Source organism: Setaria viridis, chromosome 8, assembly GCF_005286985.2.
Source record: "Setaria viridis chromosome 8, Setaria_viridis_v4.0, whole genome shotgun sequence".
Lineage (NCBI taxonomy): Eukaryota > Viridiplantae > Streptophyta > Magnoliopsida > Poales > Poaceae > Setaria > Setaria viridis.
Genome location: NC_048270.2, coordinates 38,194,341 through 38,209,297, shown reverse-complemented (window position 1 = coordinate 38,209,297; position 14,957 = coordinate 38,194,341).

Sequence of the window (14,957 nt, the reverse complement as noted above, 5' to 3'; positions counted from 1 at the left end):
GTCTATGCGTAACGCAGAGTGAACGATCGGTTGGTTATAGCAGCGGCTACCAGGATCGAGGGTGCCCGTGGCGTTCATGGGATTGCAGCAGCCTGCTTTGAGTCCTCGGATTCCTCCATGGAAGGAGCAGCCCTTACACTGTGATTCGTCGGCTCGTCGCTGCCGCGCTGTCACCGCTACCTCCTGCCAGGTGCCGCTCCCCTCCACACTGGCCTTGGTGCTAGCTCCTGCGATGTGGCGGCCGTCCTTGCATTGTAGCTTTGTTGAGTGGCCGCGCATCATCTTCTTGCTGATGCTAGCTGGTCACTACATTAGAAACAATTTGTGCTGGCATAGCATGTTGGTGGGCGTGATTGGCACACAGTGGTTTGTCGGGCTAGCGGGGGAGCGCATTCGCACCCGCCAGCATAGATCGCCCCATTTGTGCTGGTAGGCGTTTATGTGGCCCGCCAGCACAGAGCTGGACAGGAGCGGAGGCCAATCACATGTCAATCTTATCTTATCTACCTCCATGGCTCCGTCTGCTATCTGCATCCTCTCCACTCCTCTCCTCCTATCTCTCTTGCTTCTCTTGGTTCTCCTCCTCTCATCTCGATCTCTAAGACTTGTGCCTCCTATTTGCCGGCAATGAAGAACGTAGGGCTGGTGCCGCGGAAGCCTTGCTTGCCTGCTCTCAGGCACAGCGGACGGGAGCGGCGGTGGGCGGGGGTGCGTCAGGGCGCGCACGGTGGCCGGCCGGCTCGGGTGGCGCAGGATGCTGATGTGGGGGTGGCCTGCTCGAGTTGCAGCAGTGGCGCAGGGCTAGGCGGCGGCGTGGCGGAGAGGCCAACAACAGTGGTGGGTGGGAAGGAGCAGCAGGTGCAGGCGGGCGTGCACAGCGCTGGCACAGGTAGCAGCGCGCGGCGGCGCAGAAGCGGTGGGCGTGGGAGCGATCGATGGCGGGCGGCGGGAGGGCAGGTGGCTAGCGACGGGGACGGGCGGCGGTGCAGAAGCGGCGGGCATGGGGGCGGTGGTAGGCCGGGCGGGAGCAGCGTGCATGCTTTTTTTTAATTGAAAAATCAACTGACGCGCGAGAGCCACTATGCGCCATTATGCTGGATCAAAGTTGCTGGCGGGTGCTAAGCCGCCAGCACAGTAACCTTTCACCCGCCAGCAAAAATCCTTTCTGGCCTGGTGGTGGTGTTGTGGCGTGAAACCTGAATGCCGCTGCGCTCGATTTAGGTGGAGCTCCTCCTCGCAACAAAAAGACGAGGATCGTCTCACCGCTGTACGAGCCCTAAAGTGTTATTTCCCTTGTTATCGTGCCAAGGTGCCTTATCAAAAAAGTAACTAGGAAGCAAAACACCGGACAGATCTGATTACAGATACTTGCTAACAGCTCGATCGATGAGCAGAATTTATTTGATTTCCACCAGGCACGCATGGTGGATTACAACACTCAACGCGGTGATGGGCAGCAGCATAGCCATATAGGTACTGGATCACGTCTTCCAGGTTTCTTGCAGTAGGCACGATTGCTCACAACATGGTTCACCTCGCACACATGTGGGCAGATGTCCGACGTACAGTAGTCCTCATTCGTAGCTGCGAAGCAAGGTACCGGCGGTCGCTTACACCAGGGGCCGAAGCCTGCACACGCAATAAGGCAACGCAATGCAATGTTATTAGCACTAAAGCAAGACTGGTTTGTCAAATAATTACTCATCATCTGAAAATGTCTGAGAACAAGACAGTGCAGTGTGCAGCTAGAAGTAGGCAGTAGGTATATATGTATGGGTTCCTACACGCTTGGCAGGATGGAGAGTTGGTCGAAATCATCGCAAGAACCACGAATGAAGTGACCATCAAGTAGTGCACAATCCTTCCCATGCTGATGGCGGTTTCTTGACTAAGAGAGCTCTTGTATCCTTTCCTTTAGCTTTTGGGAGGCAGCAGAGGTGAGGATGGTATATCACTTGTGGGTTAGGACTAATCTGTTTCAGCATTTATAGGTGCTTTTATATATATAAAGAACACCGCACTAGGATATCGGAATGTACATGTTTCCTATCAAATTATATATATACCTTTATCAATCTCTATCTTTGTATCTGTATGTCTGTATTTGTATCTATATCTATATCTACATCCATATCTATATCTATATCTTGGTATCTGTATAGTATGTATATCTATATGGTACCCACCCGTTGATGAACGTTGAATCATGATCTGACGGCTACAAGCAACAAGGCAATGATGCTTGTTAATGAATTGTCACGGACACGTTTACAGGTCTAGCTGGCTCTCAAACCATCAAAGGGGCAGGACACATGTACATGTATAATGTACTTTTCATGACGACAAAAGGTAAAGGTAACGTATGGGAGCACACATGCATGTATATATGAGGAACACTTGTTTCATTAATCTTAGCTTTTTACAAAATACAGGAATATATTTGTCAAACTTTTTACAAAATACAAGAATATATTTGCCGCGACAGCTTTGTATCCTCACTAATGGAAAAAGTGGATCTAGTATCGGTTGGGAACCCTCCTCTAGTACTGGTTGCCCAACCGGTACTGGTAATCCGGTACTAGAGGGGGTCCTCTAGTACCGGTTGTTACTGGAGGCTGTTAAAAAAATAAAAAAATAAAAATAAAAATCCCCCACCCCCACGCCCCGCCTCCCTCGCTGCCACCGGCCCTGCCCGCCCCTCCTCCTCCCCGTGCCGCCGGCTCTCCTCCTCCCCGCGCCGCCCCGAGGTCCTCCTCCTCCGCACCGCCGGCCCTCGTCCTCCCCGCGCCGCCCCCGCCTTCTCCCCGCGCCGCCCCTAGCTCCTCCTCCTCTGCGCCACCCCCTTTGCCTCCGGCTGCCTCCGCCATTGTGCTGGAAGAGAGGAGAGAAGAGGAAGAGAGGAGAGAATGAGAGGAAGGAGGAGAGAAGGAAAGAGGAAGGGGAGGATATAAGGCGCTGCTGTGGGGGGTGCCGTTGTGCGCTGCTGTGCTGCTATGTGCATGCGCCTCTGTGCGGGGCTAAAAAAAATTCGCAGTGGCAGGTGGGAGAGAGCTCCAACACTGGTTGGTAACTCAACAGGTACTAGAGGGCCTCTAGGACTTCCTAAATTTGGTACCAGGTCCAAAAATAACCAATATTAAGGCTAGGGATGAGTGGTCATTTTCTAGTAGTGCCTTCTGTCTTTTGTGTCAATGTTTAAGGAGAGATCTGACTCATAAAGATTGTGTAGTGCGTTAATTCCTGAGGCATATCTCGCACATCCGGTTAATTACACATCTGCATGATAAGCTTGTAGCTAGATTACCTCTGATGAAGCTGCACTTTTATGTATAGGTGTTGTCCTTGTACCACTTGCAGATGTTCTTGAATTCCTTGAGGAGGTGCTACACATTAGCCTACTTGATGTGGCTGATCCTCATCATCGTCACACACGAACTCAACGAATGCAAGTGAATGTTATGTTGGTGCTGTGAGAAAAAATAGCTTAGTGTTTGTTGACGCAAATTTAGAGCCAACACACGAAAGCACTTGAACGTGCAGCCCGCAAAGACGCTCCTTGTTGTGTCGATGGGGAGGCCGATCAGACCAGTCTCACTGGGGAGCCCGGCGAGAGGCTAACGAACGCCCGCCCAGGAAGGACCCCATCGGGGCAGGCGCACCTTGGGTTGCCCTAGGCTCGGCAGGCTAGTTAGACGCCTCCTCGTGCCATGGAGACAAGAGAAGAACAACACATGAGGTTGGAAAAGATTAGGGCTAGGAAAAAGGTAAAAAGATAAAAGATAAGTTGATTGATCGATTGGATACCCTCAATCAGCCATGGTCATTTATATTTATATAAAGAACACCTCACTAGGATATCGGAATGTATATGTCTCCTATCAAATTATATATATATACCTTTATCAATCTCTATCTTTATATCTGTATGTCTGTATATTTATATCTATTTCTTCATCTTTGTATTTGTATGTATATCTATATCTATATCTACATCCATATCTATATCTATATCTTGGTATCTGTATAGTATGTATATCTATATGGTACCCACCTGTTGATGAACGTTGAATCATGATCTGACGGCTACCAGCAACAAGGCAATGATGCTTGTTAATGAATTGTCACGGACATGTTTACAAGTCTAGCCGGCTACAACTGACACAACCATAGGAGTCTAAGTACAACACTATGTTGTACTCAAACCATCAAAGGGACAGGACACATGTACATCTATAATGTACTTGTTGACGCTTTTTTGGACCAACACACAAACGCTGGTGATCATGCGACGCGTGGAGGGGCTCGCTGCAGCACCTCGATGCAGGCCGGTCTGACAGGTTACAAGAACCGGTCTGACCAGTTGTCAGGCAAGCCGACGGTAGACCTTCGAACGCTCACCCGGGAAGGATCCTGTCGGGGCAAGCGCACACAGGGTTGCTCTAGGATCGGCAGGCCACCTAGAGCGCCTTCAGACGTCGTCGAGATGAAGGAAGAATAGCAAGTAGTAGATTGGTAAAGCTAGGGCAAAAGAATAAAGGAAAAAGATACAAAATAGTAGATTGGTTTTTCTCGATTGGGTTGGATCTCCTCAATCGGCCGAATCCCTTCATATTTACAGGGAGGAAAGGTCTTACCCACACAGAAGTTGAAACCCTAAAACAAATTGTGCTAAATTACAACTCCTACTTGGATTACATAGATCCAGACAAATGGAAGGAGTAGTCCGATGATAAGCAGGTTATCTTCCTTGTTATTGTGCCAAGGTGAAATAACCTTATCAAAAGAGAATGGACCGAGTAACTAGGAAGCAAAACACCGAACAGATCTGATGACTTGCTAACAGATCAATCGATGAGCAGAATTTATTTAATTTCCACAAGGCACGCATGGTGGATTACAACACTCAACGCGGGCAGCAGCATTGCCATACAGTACCACGTGTTCCACGTTTAAATTTGCAGTAGGCACGATTGCTCACAACATGGTTCACCTCGCACACACCATGGCAATAATTGTCCGACACATATGTCCTAACTCGGAAGCAAGGTTCCGGCCGTCGAAAACACCAGGGGCCGAAGCCTGCACATGCAATAAGGCAACGCAATGCAATGTTATTAGCACTAAAGCAAGACTGGTTTGTCAAATAATTACTCATCATCTGAAAGTGCCTGAGAACAAGACAGTGCAGTGCAGCCAGAAGTATGTAGGTATGTATGGGTTCCTACACGCTTGGCAGGACGGAGAGTTGGTCGAAATCATCAAAAAAACCACGAATGAAGTAGCCATCATGCAGTGCACAATCCTTCCCATGCTGATGGTGGTCTCTTGACCAAGAGAGCGCTTCTATCCTTTCCTTTAACTTTTGGGAGGCAGCAGAGGTGAGGATGGTATATCACTTGTGGGTCGGGATTAATCTGTTTCAGCATTCACTACTAGAGAACTGACTTTCGATCCCCCTCCTTAGTCCTAATTTAATTTAGGTCCGGGAGAAAAGGGGGTGCGCCACGGTAGGCTAGAATTTACTTCCGGTTGGTATTTGCAACGGGACTAAAGGGGATCTTTTAGTCCCGGTTCAAAAATTAGCCACCCGTGGGGATCCTTTAGTCCCGGTTGAAAAATTCAGGCACACGTGGGGGACCCTTTAGTCCCGGTTGGTAAGATCAACCGGGACTATACCGGGACTAAAAGGTCACCCTTTAGTCCCAGTTGGTATTACCACCCGGAACTAAAGCAACCGGGATAAAAGGGAGTCCTTTAGTTCCGGTTGGAAACTCCAACCAGGATAAAAGGGTCCCCCACGGGTGGCTGAAAAAAGAATAAAGCCCTCGGACCTTTTTTATCCCAGTTGGTGTTTCCAACCAAGATAAAAAGGGTCCCCCATGTGTGGTCGGGAAAGGACTAAATCCCTCGAACCTTTTTATCCCGGTTGGTATTACCTTTTAGTTTCCTTCTCATTACCTGGTTAATGAACATTTACGTATGCAATTACCACTGGATCCTAATAATAATTGAGTCTGATCTAAGCTGAGTTAATGTCCTTGATTTCTTGAGGAAATCACTGGCGGAGTACCAAGAGATTCAAGACATTCTACACTTGTAATAATTCTAGACCTTTATCTCAATGCAAAAGTTTGTTTCCTAAATTTTCACCTAACACTGTATCATTCATTATTTTAATCCGTAGGGCATAGATACAGTTCCTAAAGAAACAACACCAAGGTGCATTAAAAGAAAAGGTTACATGGGACACAGACTTCCCGGTATGTAGGAAGTTTGCACATTTTGTACATTCTATATATATGACGAATATTTCATAACTTTTTCCCCACTGAAGAGCTTAAGATAGGAACAAGGGAATAATCTATGTGGGTACTACGTCTATAAGAACATGCACAGTTTTCTGACACACAAGGCTAGGTTGATGCCGCAGGAAAAACAGGAATTACGTAAAGTAAAATTAATGCGGCAAAACAGGAATTACGTAAAGTAAAATTATTAATAGTTAATTATTTCTAGCTCCTTATATTTAATTATATGTGTACCATTATTCACATATTTTCAAATTACATAGGCATAATATTCAAGACAAGATCTTGGAGAAGAAAAGAATAGACACAATATGCGAAAGTCTCGTAGGATTCCTGGTGGACGAGGTGATAAATCCACAAGGAGAATTTCATTACGGTAGATGAAATTAAGAAGCACCGAACAACACCTTGACGGGAAGACCTCAACGGGAAATCCTAGCTAGGAATTGTATATATAATATAAGAATTGTATATATATACTAAGAATTGTACATATAGTAATTAATTATATATATACTAAGAATTGTGCATATAGTAATTGTATAAATACTAGTTTGATTCATTTAAATAATAGTTTGATTTTATTATTAAAAAACTCTCAACTACGTACTAAAGGTTAACTAAAGAGGTACGTGATGCATGACTAACGGGTGATCCTTTGAAAAACCAACCGGGACTAACGGGTGATCCTTTAGTCCTGGTTTGTAACACCAACTGGGACTAAAGGGGCCTATCCCGTGCCTGGCGTGGCAGCCCCTTAATCCTGGTTGGTTTTACAAACTGGGACTAAAAGGGATCTTAAATCCGAGTTGATGGACCTGGGATAAAAGACTCCCCTTTTGTCTCAACTTATTAATCTTGGATGGTATTTTGGGAGATATCCACCCTATCAACCGGGACTAATACTGAGTTAGTGAAAATGTTTATGTGGAAGCAGGAGCGGTGATGCCGGGTAGGAAACCGCTAGACGTGGTGACGAAAACTTTTTGGAATCAGCAGAAACATTTTCCCTCGATCCAAAAAATAGGTCTCCACCCCTCCTGTCAAACACTTTGGCTGTCACAGGTGGGCCCTGTGTGTGAGGGGTAAGTATGTGTAAGCTTAGGTGAAAATTGCTTTCAATTATTCTTTCGCTCTTTATAGTATAAATAGATTAGGCAAGGGAAGCAAAAAAATGTCCAGGATCCAATACTTTCGACGGGTCCGTCCGTGCATTAAAAGGCCCGCGGCACCGAGTCCCTCATGGCAGAAAAACAGGACGGAATGAGGAAAACGAATGGAAGGAGTAATCAGATGATAAGCGGGTTATCTTCCTTGCTATTGTGCCAAGGTAAAATAACCTTATCAAAAGAGATCGGAGGGAGTAACTAGGAAGCAAAACACCGAACATATCTGATGACAGATACTTGCTAACAGATCGATCGATGCGCAGGATTTATTTAATTTCCACCAGGCACGCATGGTGGATTACAACACTCAACGCGATGGTGGGCAGCAGCATAGCCATACAGGTACACCACGTTTTCCAGGTTTCTTGCAGTCAACGAGGTGGTGGGCAGCAGCAAAACCGTCTATGACTACCTTTTTTAGGTTTCTCGCAGTAGGCACGATCAGTCTTATATCCGTTCAACTCACAAACATGTGGGCAGATCTCATCCGTACAGTAGTCGTTATTCGTAGGCGTGAAGCAATGTACCGGCCGACACCAAGAGCCGATGCCTACACAGGCAATGCAACGCAGTTAGCACTAAAGCAAGACTGTTTGATCAAAGAATAACTCATCATCTGAAAATGTTAGAAAGTAAGAAAGTGCAGAGGAGCTAAAAGTAGGAAGGTAGGGTGTCTACACGCTTGACAGGATGGAGAGTTATGAGAGATCATCCCAAGAACCACGAATGAAGTAGCCATCAAGTAACGCACAATCCTTCCCATGCTGATGGCGGTCTCTTGACCAAGAGAGCGCTTCTATCCTTCCCTTTAGCTTTTGGGATGCAGCAGAGGTGAGGATGGTATATCACTTGTGCGTTGGGACTAATATGTTTCAGTATTTATAGGTGCTTTTATATAGAGAAAAACACCTCACCAGGATCAGAAAGTATGTGCACTATCAAATTATGTATATCTATATCCATCTCTATCTTTGTATCTGAATGTCTGTATATCTATATCTATTTCTTTATTTGTGTATCTGTATGTATATGTATATCTATATCTACATCCATATCTATATCTATATATTGGTATATGTATATCTATATGGTACCCACCCGCTGATGAACGTCGAATCACGATCTGACGGCTACATGCGGCAACAGGGCAATAATGCTTGTTAATGAATTGTCACGGACATGTTTACAGGTCTAGTCGGCTACAACTGACACAGCCATAGGAGTCTAAGTACAACACTAGGTTGTACTCAAACCATCAAAGGGACAGGACTACACGTGTACATGTATAATGTACTTTTCATGGCGACAAAAGGTAAAGGTAACACACGGGAGCACACATGCACGTATATATATGAGGAACACTTGTTTCATTAATCTTAACTTTCTACAAAATAAAGGAATGTATTTGTCAAACTTTTTACAAAATACAAGAATAGATTTGTCGCGACAGCTTTGTATCCTTCTGTCTTCTACGGTCAATGTTTAAGGAGAGGTCTGATTCATAAAGATTGTGCAGTCCGTTAATTCCTGAGGCATGTCTCGCACATCCGGTTAATTATAAATCTGCAGGATAAGCTTGTAGCTAGATTACCTCCGATTAAGCTGCGCTTTTATGTATATATGTTGTCCTTGTACCACTAGCAGATGTTCTTGAATTCCTTGCGGAGGTGCTACACATTATTGGCCGACTTGATGCGAACATACATCGCTGATCCTCATCATCGTCACACATAAACTCGATGAATGCAAGTGAATGTTACGTTGGTGCTGTGATAAAAAATAGCTTATTGTTTTCTAACTCTTACAACATGCACCTGACCCTGAAGATCACTTGCCTACAGATCCCACGCTAGAAACGCCTGGTCTTGGCGAGAATCCTGTCCTTTTTGTTTTTTGCAAGGCAGAAGAGGCGATGTGTCTAATCTGTTCCATCGTTTGTAGGTGCTTTTATGGAGGAACATCTCGTTAGGAATTATAATGTATTGATATATCGAGTCTTGGATACCTCTTAGCGTGTATCCAAATAAAACATATGTCAGAAAATCTAGTTCACCGGGTCCTTATTTTCGCTATATCTAAATGCCTATATTGCTATATCTACACACTACTAGGGAATGTGCCATCAATATCGATTGGGAACCCCCTTTAGTACCGGTTTCGCAACCGGTATTAGTAGTTCGGTACTAAAGAGAGCCTTTAGTAGCGGTATAACCGGTACTAAAGGGGTATTAAAAAATTAAAAAAGAAAATTCCCCCACCACACCCCCCCTCCCCCGCCGCCCTCCACCCACCCCCGCCCGGCCCCGCTGCCCTCCGCCTTCCCACCTCCGCCAACCGCCCTCTGCCCTCCCGCCACCCCCTCCCAGCCCCGCCGCCCTCCACCCTCCACCCCACCGCCGCTCCCGCCACCACCGCTGCTCCTCACTGCCGGTGAGGGGTGAGCAGAGAGGGGAGGGGAGGGGAGGTAGAGGAGGAGAGGGGTGAGAAAGATAGAGAAGGGGGGAAATGGCCTTTGGGATAAGGTGGCCGGGTGGGGGAGACGGGATAAAATGGCGGACGAGAGTTTTAGTACCGGTTGGGAGCCTCCACCCGGTACTAAAGGGGGTCAGGGGGGGCACCATGGGAACTATAAGTTAAGCCTGGTACTAATGCTCATATTAGTACCGGGTCAAAATGCAACCGGTACTGAGCCTCGGGACAAATGCTCGGTTTTTCAGTAGTGATATCTGAGTTCTTCAATGTGTTCTATGTTATACCAGAGTTTTGATATCCAAATTCAATAGTAAATGTGTCAGATTCTAGGTCTCACGTAGTAATCTATATCTATATCTATAACTATACGTGTATCTATACTGTTAAATTATATACAGCGAGGCACGCATGTTATGTTTAATAATAGGACACATTTATTATGTGAGAACTAGAGTTTGGATATCAAAATATAGGACGCATTGAATTTGGATATCAAAACATAGTGATCTGTATCTATATCAAAGTTATGATATCCAAATTCAGAATCTAGTTCTCGAGTAGTGATCTATATCTATATGTGTCTATTAAATTATATACCGGGAGGCACGCATGTTTGAGGAGATGGCTAACTCATAGAAATTGCATAACTTGCTGATTTGAAAAGAATCAGCACCCATATATACAACAGGTTATCACCGCCGGCCGTAAACCTTGCATCACCGCCGGTTTAGGGGTCCAGCGGATTTAGGGTGGCGTTGATAGGAATGCCTATCACCGCCGGACCTTGAACCAGCATTGAAGCTGAATTAAAAAAAAGAGCATACCCAGTGCGAAAAGCTCACACACAAGGTGGGATCTGGGGAAGGAAATTCCTAGATAGCCTTACCGTTGCAAAATTCTTTTAAAATTCTGCAAAGAGGCTGGTTTGAACCCAGGACCTCCGGGCCACAAGTGGTGAGTTTTACCATTGCTCCAGGTCCGCCCTTCCTGAAGCCGAATTAAAAAAATCACCCCGGCCGCAAGGTGGCGCACTTGGAAGGTCGCTAAATCTGGATGCCCCGCTTGCCGAGCTGCCGCGTCGCCGCACTCATCAGATCTGAGAGGAGGGGATGAGGCAGTGCACCTGGGAGGGGGGTTGAGCCCACGCCACCACGTTTGTCGCCACCGTGCCACACACTTGCCGACCGACGCTCCTCCAAGCCCCGACCTTCTTGCCCCACCGCTCCTCACCCCGCCGCTGCTCCTCACTACCAATGATGGGCGAGCGGAGGGAGAGGGGGATCCACCACTGAAACTCGGAGAGAAGAGATTTTGAAAGATAGAGAGAGATCGAGAGAGATAGAGAGAGAGGGCGGAGAGAGGGGTACGTGTGAGAGTCAGAGAGAGGTGCGCGAAAGTTAGAGAGAAGTGGAGGACTTGGCCTTTCGGTCCGACATGAGGCAGGCATTTAACATCATTTGGTTTGTTTTTCGGATCTACGCTATACTACCACCGTCAGTGCGTGTTAAAGTCCGGTAGTAATAGCATCAACGCTGGGTTACAACACCAACCGGCGGTGAAACTCGTTTTCACTGTTGTTTATCTAAATTAGATGGGGTTGTGGATCATTTGAACCGGCGGCGGTGATGCACCACCGGTTTTAGTTAAACCGGTGGTGACAGCCCGCTAGTGATGACTATCTCTGCAGTAGTGATATAACCTAAGAGGTGGAGGATCGGGGTGAATTAGGCAATATTCAAATCTTAACCTACGGCTACTTCCCATAAAAATGAACTAGATCATATTATAAAGATATGAATTTAAAGTTGATCTAGAGTTAAACTCCCCACCCACAAAGAGTTTTACAACTTAGAACTAATAAAAAAAATAGAGACATTAAAGTTGCAGGTATGAAACTTATTAGAGTAGGTAAGGGATCGGCATGGTAATTTATCCCTGTACTACTACTGGAGTTTTGATATCTCAAGTCTCGGATATCTCTTGGACCCAAATAATAAATGTCACAATTTAGCTCACATGATTTTTTGTATATACTCTATACCTATATCTATACTTTTATATATCTATATCTATTATATTATATTGTATACTAGCAAATATTCCTGTGCATTGCTACAGGTAGTCCGTATAATCCTATCTATTATTAAAGTAAGTAACATTTATGTCTTAATTTTTTTTTTTTTAGTCTACCTTCTATCATTGGCGGGTGGGTCCAACCTGATGAGCCGAGCAGCAAATGAATATTTACATGTGACAAATGAGTATTATCAGTTGGCCATGGACAGGGACGGGCCATGGAGCAGCAATGTTTTTCTTTTCTTCCGTCATAGAGGTAAATTTCGTTGGGCAACAAATGGGATTCGGTCGTGCGGATCACTACTAAAAAAACACTCATTCTTATCGGCACAGTGCGGGCATAAGTGAGCCAGAAGTCATTCGAACCGGGTCGTAAACAAAGCACATGCATGGGTACCTACTCGCTGCATCAGGGCCGTGCACGACGGAGACGAGCATCTCAAGCACGAGCAGCGGCAGCTGGTTCTGCAGCTTGGCATTCCGGCTGAAGATGGGGGTCGTCCCATTCAGCGGCAGCGCTCCTCATACAGTCATACACCTTGTCCAGCTAGCCGCGCCACATGCGCGTTGAGGGCCACAGAAAGGGCGTCGAGGTCACTGCACGACAAGACGTCCGTGACGGACACATCTCAGTCCGAACGACGAGGACGCTGGGCGTGAAGGGGATCATGGCGTGGTCGCGTGGGTGCGGCCGCGAGGCCGGCGACGAGCTCCGGGGCGGTGGGTCCGCGGGGCCGGCGACGAGCTCCGGCACAGAATGCTCAGATTTGGACAGGCGAGGGCAGTCCGAGTTCTATCTCCGAAGGCAAGGGATGAAGGGAAGCTCGCTCTCCGGCAATGGCGTCTACGGGGGAAGGGCGGCGCTCCTGAGCGGGGCTCGGCCTCTCTCCGGCTCCATTCAGCTGCGGGGCGGCGGCACGAGCGCAGAGAAGCTCTGCGCACGGAAGACAAGGGAGGCCGAGCACGATACCGATGCGGGCGAGAGCGGCGTGTCCGAGCGCAGTTAGCGCCACCAAGTGCGGCGGCGAGCGAGAGCGCTGCGTCATCACGGCCACGGGTAGGAGGGAAAAAAAGGAGGGAGCGGCTCCAGCGAGAGGTTGATGAGCAGCCACCGATCCCGCGGCCTGATGCGCGCCGCGGGCGCGTGGTAGCCGACAAGGGTGGAGGCGGCCGACACGAGATGATGCGGAAGATCTTCCGCGCCACGCTGGCATGCCACGTCAGCATTGGGACTGAGCTGGCGTATTAGGCCAGGCTCAGTGGAAGTTTCATCGAAGTTTCATAGGCATTAAATTTCATATCACATCAGCAATTTTGCTGACTTGGCAAGGCCTGATCAAGATCCGACAGCGTAAAAAATGAGGCGATGTGACTCATCCTCTTGTATTGTCCGCAGGTTTCATCACTTGAGGAAGATTGAAACATATTGACGAGTCAGCTAGTACTCCTCTCGGTTTCGACGAACTCGATCAAATCATAACTATGCAGCTAGAACTCCTCTCGGTTTGGAGCTGCTTCCATGGACGGACGACTATGATGCTTCGAGGCTACCCACTAGATGATGTACTTACAGGCCATAGTATACATCATCTTCACGTTAATTTGGAGGGAGAACCGGCATTTAAAAGAGACGGTACAGCGCATCGAATCGGAATCACTTTTTTTATAAAAAAAACTTGCACCAGGCAGTCAAATTTATGGTGGGCAGCAGCACAAATACACCTTCGGGTTATCAGATCTTTTAGGTGGTTTGCAGTAGGCGTTATAGGTCGTGTGTCCTTTTAACTGACATGTATATGCGCAGTTCGGGCCACTTGTACAGTAGTTATTCGGAGGCTGGAAGCAAGGTGGCCGTGGGCGACACCAAGGGCCGGGGGGGAAACCTGCACATGATATGCAAATGCAACGCAATGCAATGTTAGCACTACTAAAGCAAGACTGCTGTGGTTGATCAAATCATAACTCATCTATGAAAAAATGTCTAAAACTAAGCCAGTGCAGCGAGAGCACGCAGCTCAAATAGAGTAGAGAGGTATGTAGGGGTGCCTACAGGCTTGGCAGGATGGAGAGTTGGAAGAAATCATCACAAGAGCCACGAACGAGACCGCCATCAGGTTGTGCACAATCCTCGCCATGCCTCTGGTCTTGACGAGAATCCTTTTCCTTGTATTCTTGCAAGGAAGAAGGTGAGGATCGGTATATTGCTTGTGTCTAATCTGTTCCAGCGTTTGTAGGTGCTTTTATAGAGGAACATCTCATTAGGAATTATAATGTAATGATATATTGAGTCTCTCGGGTATCTCTTAGCTTGTATCCAAATAAAAAATATGTTAGGAAATCTAGTTAGCAGGGTCTTTATTTCCTGTGTATCTAAATATCTATATCGCTATATCTATAACAGAGCTTTTCGATGTGCCTTATATTATATCAGAGTTTTAATATCCCAGGTCAATAATAAATCTGTTAGAATCTATTTCACATGGTAGTCTGTGCTCTATATCCATATCTATATCTATATATATTATATTATATACTAGGAGGCACGCATGATCTTAAACAGGTTGCCTTGTGTAGTCATTGCACTGCTTCAATCTTAAACAGGTTCTGTAGGCAATCATGCTTAAAATATCTGCTCGGTTTGCTTGCCGATACTAGTGAATGTGATAACCGTGCAATACTTTGAGTGAAAATTAAAACAAAAGACAACCGTGCACTTGCCTCATCCTTGCATATTATATTGTTCATGTAACTAGCAAGCGTCAACATGTGCTACCTTAACTTTCCTAGACTAGACAATTCATCCGGTACTCCTCTTCGGATTTGACGAATTCATAAACTGGTTTGGAGCTGCTTCAGTGGACGGATTACGATGCTTGGAGGCTACCACTTTGAGGCATACAGAGCATACTATGCTTGGAGTACTTTCAAATTG